The sequence below is a fragment of the Trachypithecus francoisi genome, unplaced genomic scaffold (assembly GCF_009764315.1).
Source record: "Trachypithecus francoisi isolate TF-2019V2 unplaced genomic scaffold, Tfra_2.0 Lachesis_group12, whole genome shotgun sequence".
In the NCBI taxonomy this organism is placed as follows: domain Eukaryota; kingdom Metazoa; phylum Chordata; class Mammalia; order Primates; family Cercopithecidae; genus Trachypithecus; species Trachypithecus francoisi.
The window spans coordinates 10,351,975-10,358,985 of record NW_022681457.1 but is presented as its reverse complement, the minus strand read 5'-3'; positions in this window follow the sequence as shown (position 1 = coordinate 10,358,985).

Here is a 7,011-nt window from a genome sequence, read left to right as displayed (position 1 = left end):
TTTGGGAGGCCGAGACGGGCGGATCACGAGGTCAGGAGATCAAGACCATCCTGGCGAACATGGTGAAACCCTGTCTCTACTAAAAAATACAAAAAAAAAAAAAAAAAACTAGCCGGGCAAGTTGGCGGGCGCCTGTAGTCCCAGCTACTTGGGAGGCTGAGGCAGGAGAATGGCGTGAACCTGGGAGGCGGAGCTTGCAGTGAGCTGAGATCCGGCCACTGCACTCCAGCCTGGGCGACAGAGCAAGACTCTGTCTCAAAAAAAAAAAAAAAAAGGAAAAGAATGACTGACCACGATGGCTCATGCCTGTGATCCCAGCACTTTGGGAGGCTGAGGTGGGTGGGTCACTTGGGAAAAGGCAGAAGGATGGCAGAAAGAAGCTCCAGGGCGACCGCTGTGAATCAGGGCGAGTGAGCACACAGCTTGGGTGAAGGGGGAACGGGAAGGTTGCTTAGAGAAACCTCCAAATGTAAGAATGGGTCAATTATTTGTCTTAACATAGTGGAAAATCATACTGAGATGCCATCAGAAGACAAATGAAAAATAATTATAGAGGCCAAGTAAACTAAGTAGATTTTAAAAAGACAAGTATAGCCTAGGCAGAGTGGCTCACACGTGCAATCCCAGCACTTTGGGAGATTGAGGCAGGATCGCTTGAGCCTAAGAATTTGAGACCAGCCTGGGCAAGATGGTGAAACCTCGTCTCATATACAAAAAATACAAAAAATTAGCTGGGTGTGGTACCACATGCCTACTCTCAGGTACTCAGGAGGCTGAGGTTAGGGATCACCTGAGCCCGCAGAGGTTGAGGCTGCAGTGAGCCATGATTGCACCACTGCTCTCAAGCCTGAGACCCTGCCTCAAAAGAAAACAAAAAATAAAAAGCAAATATAAACGTTAGGGGAACAACAACAACAAAAATGAAAGAAGCAAGTTATATTACCTGAAAATTCTCAGCCGTGAATATCTGTGGGTATAAAAATGTGATACTGGCCAGGCGTGGTGGCTTATGCCTGTAATCCCAGCGCTTTGGGAAGTTGGGGCGGGCAGATCACCAGGTCAGAAGATCGAGATCAGCCTGGCCAACATGGTGAAACCCCGTCTCTACTAAAAATACAAAAATTAGCCAGTTGTGGTGGCACACGCCTGTAGTCCCAGCTACTCAGGAGGCTGAGGCAGGAGAATCACTTGAACCCAGGAGGTGGAGGCTGCAGTGAGCTGAGATTGTGCCGCTGCACTCCAGTCTGGGTGACAGAGTAAGACTCTGTCTCCAAAAAAAAAAAAAAAAAAAAAGTGATACTGAATATTGATGTGCAGACGTAGACATAAACATTGGAAAAGAAAAAACAGTAAGAACAACACTGTAGAAGAACTAAGTCCTGCCTATTATGATAGGAATCCAGTAAGTGTAAGCTCATTCACATGGTTACACATTTTTAGAAATCTACTATTAACAAGTTCCTAAAGAAAACAGCTAAAAGTGGGTGTCTCTTAGGCGGAGCAATGGAAGAGACGGTTGGTTAGCCATTGCATTTTTTTTTTTTTTGAGACGGAGTCTCGCTCTGTAGCCCGGGCTGGAGTGCAGTGGCCGGATCTCAGCTCACTGCAAGCTCCGCCTCCCGGGTTTACGCCATTCTCCTGCCTCAGCCTCCCGAGTAGCTGGGACTACAGGTGCCCGCCACCTCGCCCGGCTAGATTTTTGTATTTTTTTTAGTAGAGACGGGGTTTCACCGTGTTAGCCAGGATGGTCTCGATCTCCTGACCTCGTGATCCGCCCGTCTCGGCCTCCCAAAGTGCTGGGATTACAGGCTTGAGCCACCGCACCCGGCCAGCCATTGCATTTTGTACACACCCTTTTATTGCTATTGGAATTTTTTAAGCAGGTGCGTGTATATTTTTGTAACACAATAAATAATAACAGTATACATCTTTTCTTTTAGAAGCATGCTGTTAAACAGAATTAAGAACAGGAAGTTTCAAAATTGTTTCCTGCAGGAGAGAAGACTTACTGATGGGAGAGAGTTCTGAAACACCTGCTTTGCATACTGCTGCTTGAAGGGGCGGCCTACCCCTCCACACCTGTGGGCGTTTCTCATTAGGTGCAACTAGAGACTTGAGAAAATAAATGAGACACAGAGACAAAGTATTAAGAAAAAGTGGGCCCAGGGGATCGGCGCTCAGCATACAGAGGACCCATGCCGGCACCTGTCTCTGAGTTCCCTTACTATTTATTGATAATTATCTTTACCATCTTAAAGAAAAGGAAGTGGCAGGATAATAGGATCATTGTAGGGAGAAAGTCAGCAGTAAGACATATGAATAAAGTTCTCTGTGACATGAATAAGTTTAAGGAAAAGTGCTGTGCCTTGATATGCATATACAAACATCTCCATAAACCTTTTTAGTGCATAAAGAGCAGCATCGCGCTAGCAAGTCCCGCCTTTCGCCCTAACGCGGTTTTCTCCTTTCTCAGTAAACAGAACATACAATCGAGTTTTATACCGAGATGTTCCATTGCCCAGGGACGGGCAGGAGACAGATGCTTTTCTCTATCTCAACTGCCAAAAGGCCTTCTTTCCTCTTGTACTGGTCCTCCTCAGCAAAGACCCCTCACGGGTGTCAGGCTGGGGGACAATCAGGTCTTTTGCATCCCACGAGGCCATATTTCCGACTATCACATGGGGAGAAACCTTGGACAATACCTAGCTTTCCTAGGCAGAGGTCCCTGCGACCTTTGGCAGTGTGCGTGTTCCTGGGTACTTGAGATTAACAGAATGGTGATGACTTTTAACGAGCAAGCTGCCTTCAGGCACTTGTTTAACAAAGCACACCCTGCACAGCCCAAAATCCTCTAAACCTTGAGTCACCACAGCACGTGTCTCTTGCAAGGACAGGGTTGGGGGTAGGGTCACAGATTAACAGCATCTCAAATACAGAACCAAATGGACTCTCTTATGTCTACTTCTTTCTATATAGACACAGTAACAGTCTGATCTTTCTTTCTTTTCCCCACAGCTGCTTAGTTAAAAAATCGCATTTTAACTTCAAAATATCCAAACTAATAACACAGTTTTAAAATAACAAATTATTACAAATACTACAAAATAATAAAAATACCAGTAGTGCAGAGTGGAAATGCAAAGCTATGTGTGCTAGAAGGCTAACATTCAATTAGTCATAACAAACAACAAAATTAAAGAACAAGATAGTTGTGACTTACCTTGGTCAATCACTTTCCATAGTAATTCAAGCCATTCAATCCAGGACCTCATCTCAGAAAATGAAGGAAAAAAGCAACAGAAAACAGTGCCGAGGTCTCTGGTGTTCAAAGAATAGGCGCTGGAGGGAGATATGGGTGCCTGAGCTGTGCCCAGTCACTCAAAGGGCACACCTGACGCTACCTGTTCACTTGGGGCTTCGGAGGAGATGGGAAAGACAAGTTCCTTCGGGGGACTTTCTGTCTCCTGACTTCACTTCTTGCCTACCTTCCACTGCACTTCCTGGATTGATGTCACTTCCTGTCTTCTGACTGTGCCTTCTGTATGACCTCACTTCCTGTCTTCTACCTTCACTTCCTGTCTTCTGACTTTACTTCCTGTATGACCTCATTTCTAGTCTTCTACCACCACTTGGTGTTTTCCGATTTTACATCCTATCTTGACTTCACTTCTTTTTTTTTTTTTTTTTTTTTTTTTCCTTGACAGGGTCTCGCTGTGTCGCCCAGGGTGGAGTGCAGTTGTGTCAGCTTGAAACCACCTTTGCAAAATTATGACTGAGACAGTGAAAGAGATTTAACTGACTCCATTTTGCTTCTAACCTCCAAGCTGTCCTTTTTCATTCCTGGGTGTAGGCTGAACTTTGGGAGAAAGTTTATAGTTTAAACAAAGACGATAGCCCTTTCCCAAAGCAGATCTCTTTGTTGGCTGGGGACTAGATTGGCTCTGTAGGACTAACATTAGCCACGAGATTAGAAATTATGATTTAGGAGTCATGCAGCTGGAGGCTACAAGATTGTGACCCTCCCTAAACTGCTTCTAAGATAAGTGCTTGAGATAATTTGCAGAACAGTCTCTAAAATAAAATAAAATAAAACTCTGATCTTTCATAGAGCCAGCTCTGCATGAATTATTTTCTTTTTTTTTTTTTTTTTTTTTTTGAGACGGAGTCTTGCTCTGTTGCCCAGGCTGGAGTGCAGTGGCCAGATCTCAGCTCACTGCAAGCTCCGCCTCCCGGGTTCACGCCATTCTCCTGCCTCAGCCTCCGGAGTAGCTGGGACTACAGGCGCCCGCCACCTCGCCCGGCTATTTTTTTTTTTGTATTTTTAGTAGAGACAGGGTTTCACCGTGTTAGCCAGGATGGTCTCGATCTCCTGACCTCGTGATCCACCCGTCTCGGCCTCCCAAAGTGCTGGGATTACAGGCTTGAGCCACAGCGCCCGGCCAATTATTTTCTACTGTGATTCTCCTCTCCTGATGAATCAGCTCTGTCTAGGCAATGGGCAAGGTGAACACCTTGGGCGATTACAATCTTGGCTCACGGCAACCTCCACCTCCTGGGTTTAAGCGATGCTCCTGCCTCAGACTCCCAGGTAGCTGAGATTACAGACGTGCAATACCACGCTCAGCTACAATTTTTTTTTTTTTGAGACAGAGTCTCATTCTGTCCCTCAGGCTGAAGTGCAACGGCTCACTGCAACCTCCACCTCCCAGGTTTAAGCGATTCTCCTGCATCAGCCTCCAGAGTAGCTGGGACTACAGGCATGTGCCACCACGCCCGGCTGATTTTTGTATTTTTAGTAGAGACAGGGTTTCACTATGCTGGCCAGGCTGGTCTTGAACTCCTGACTTCATGTGATACACCCGCCTCCCGAAGTGCTGGAATTACAGGTGCGATTCACCGTGCCCAGCCCACTCCCTGTCTTCTGACTTTACTTCCTGACTTTACTTGCACAGAGCATTTACATGATCTACACTGCTGTGTCTGGGTGAGTAGAGGAACCTTGGAGAAGCCTGGGTCAGGGCTCAGGGAATGAGCAAGAGAGGAAAGGATGTGGTGACCATGGAAGTTGTTTTGGGGCACAGGATGTGGTCTGGGATTGGGGATTGTGAAAAGACCCTCACGGAGGTCTTTCTTCCAGAGCTGCGGCTGGGCCAGGAAACGTGGCTTAGCTCATGGAGTAACCTTAACTTTCAGAAGCCTGAAAATGAGACTTGCATGTAGAGTGGTGTGTGTGTGTGTGTGTGTGTGTGTGTGTGTGAAGGAGGGGATCAGGCTCTCATGACCTCTGGATCTTTTTTGCTCCAGGAACACTTCCCAAGCCCACCATCTGGGCTAACCCAACCCTCGTGGTTCCCGGGTGCAAACATGGCCATGGAATTATGGAATGATTTTTTTTGTATCCTTAGCAGAGAACCCAGTGAACTTTGTTCTTGATCATTCATGTGATGAGATCCAGAATTCAGTGATGGGCGAAGGCAAGTGGTCACAGGTGAGGAGTCACAGGTGAGGTGCAAGAAAACAGGGACAGCAGTACTTGTTCATCTCTGGACATAGATTCAGACACACATGAACGAACCCATGTGCCACAGGGTTCACTGTTTAGTACTTGTAGGTCATGAGGGTAGGCATCTGAGAGCATGGCTAGATGAAATACACACGTTGGAGAAAGATGGTTAATTATGAGTGCAAGTTTACATTTTATGGGCCCCTGGGGAATCAATACAGTTCCTAAATGGATGTAGATACATTCCTCAATTTCTTCTGTAAAGATGGGGCTAGATTACAATGGTTCTCAACCTACTCAATTTCTTCTGTAAAGATGGGGCTAGATTACAATGGTTCTCAACCTACTCAATTTCTTCTGTAAAGATGGGGCTAGATTACAATGGTTCTCAACCTACTCAATTTCTTCTGTAAAGATGGGGCTAGATTACATTGGTTCTCAACCTAAGAAAATTTTGCATTTCAGTAAATATTTTCTAATGCCCAGAGACATTTTTGATCATCATAACTGTGATGCTGGTATCTAGTGGGTAGAGGCTAGGGATGCTGCCAAACATCCTGTAAATGTAGAGGACCATGTTCCTAACAAGTAATGATCTGACCCCAAATGTCAATAGTGTGGAGAATGAGAAACTTTTAGTGTCCTTTTAAAACTTTGTGCCTCTCTTTTACCAACTTTCCCCCTTCCTCCCAGTGAACCTAAGAATAAAGATGCTCTGGAGGCCAGGCATGGTAGCTTATTTCTGTAATTCCAGCACTTTGGGAGGCTGAGGCAGGCGGATCACTTGAGGTCAGGAGTTCAAGACCAGCCTGGCCAACATGGTGAGACCCTGTCTACTAAAAATGCAAAACTTTGCCAGGAGTCTGGGGCAGAATTGCTTGAACTTGGGAGGCGGAGGTTGCAGTGAGGCAAGATCACGCCACTGCACTCCAGACCAGGGAATGGAGTGAGACTGTCCAAAAAAAAAAAAAAAAGGCTCAGGGAATGACCTATGCTGTGTTGGATAAGGAGACCTTGAAACAGGAAACCTCAGAAGCCCACAGTATGCAGTGGAACTGGAAAGTGATGGAGTGGTTTAAAGGTAGTATCAGAGAACTTGGATCTAGTCGGTAAAAATAAACCAATGGCCCCTGATGAAGACATGAAAGTGTAAGAGTGAGATTCAGTTTTTTAGTTTTACATTTAAATATTAAAACTACTTTTGGCCAGGTGTGGTGGCTCAGACATAATCCCACCACTTGGGGAGGCCAAGCTGGGCAGATCACCTGAACTCAGTAGTTCGAGACCAGTCTGGGCAACATGGTGAAACCCCATCTCTAAAAAAAATACAAAAATTACCTGGGTGCAGTGGTGCACACCTGTGGTCTTAGCTACATGGGAGGCTGAGATTGGAGAATTGCTTAAAATGGGGAGGTGGAGGTTGCAGTGAGCTGAGATCGTGCCATTGCACTCCAGCCTGGGCAACAGAGCAAGATTCTGCCACAAAGAAAAATAAAAATAGGCCGGGC